At 52.1% G+C, this 549-nt stretch overlaps 1 protein-coding gene across 1 annotated transcript in view; it reads left to right on the plus strand.

Annotated features, from left to right (window-relative positions):
- The window catches only part of LOC103614290 (glutathione peroxidase 1-like), a 1,730-nt gene that overhangs the window by 150 nt on the left and 1,031 nt on the right, over positions 1-549 (plus strand). The gene's annotated exons all lie outside the window — the stretch shown is intronic.

Raw genomic sequence — 549 nt, forward strand, 5'->3', positions numbered from 1 at the left:
AAAAGAGCAGTCAATACTGCATGATGTAACACTCCTGAAAACAGACTGATGCAGTTAGGGAAGAAATGGAAAAGTCAAGGATGGGGAAAAGCAACCCCTGAAGTTGAAGAAGGAGCCTCCTTCTCTTTATCTAGTGAGGATATACCAAGCTGTAACCCTGTGTGTAGACTTCACCAGCCTCAAAGAGGTGGGAAAATTAACTATTGGAGTCTGAAGAAGGGAATTTGTTGCCCCTCTTTCTTGCGCCATTCCCGTTCCTCTTCCTGATGCACAAACTGAAGGCGTTTCTCTCCCCAAAGCCATGCTCGGCGGCAGTGGTGTCCTCGGAGGATGCTGCAGCCTTGGTGCCACACTGTGCCACCCCTGGACGCGGGTGGCCGTGTCACTACGAAGGCTGGAACTCCTGGGACCACTCTGTGTTTTACTGCTTTTCCACAGTGTTTCTGAGGATCCGCGATACTTCCCTGTTAGCCAGGGATTTTAAAACCACCCCGCTCTGCGCATTTCACTGATCAAAGCCCCCCGAGCCCTTCAGAGCCGGCCCGGGCC

Source organism: Corvus brachyrhynchos, unplaced genomic scaffold (genome assembly GCF_000691975.1).
Source record: "Corvus brachyrhynchos isolate BGI_N302 unplaced genomic scaffold, ASM69197v1 scaffold4, whole genome shotgun sequence".
In the NCBI taxonomy this organism is placed as follows: domain Eukaryota; kingdom Metazoa; phylum Chordata; class Aves; order Passeriformes; family Corvidae; genus Corvus; species Corvus brachyrhynchos.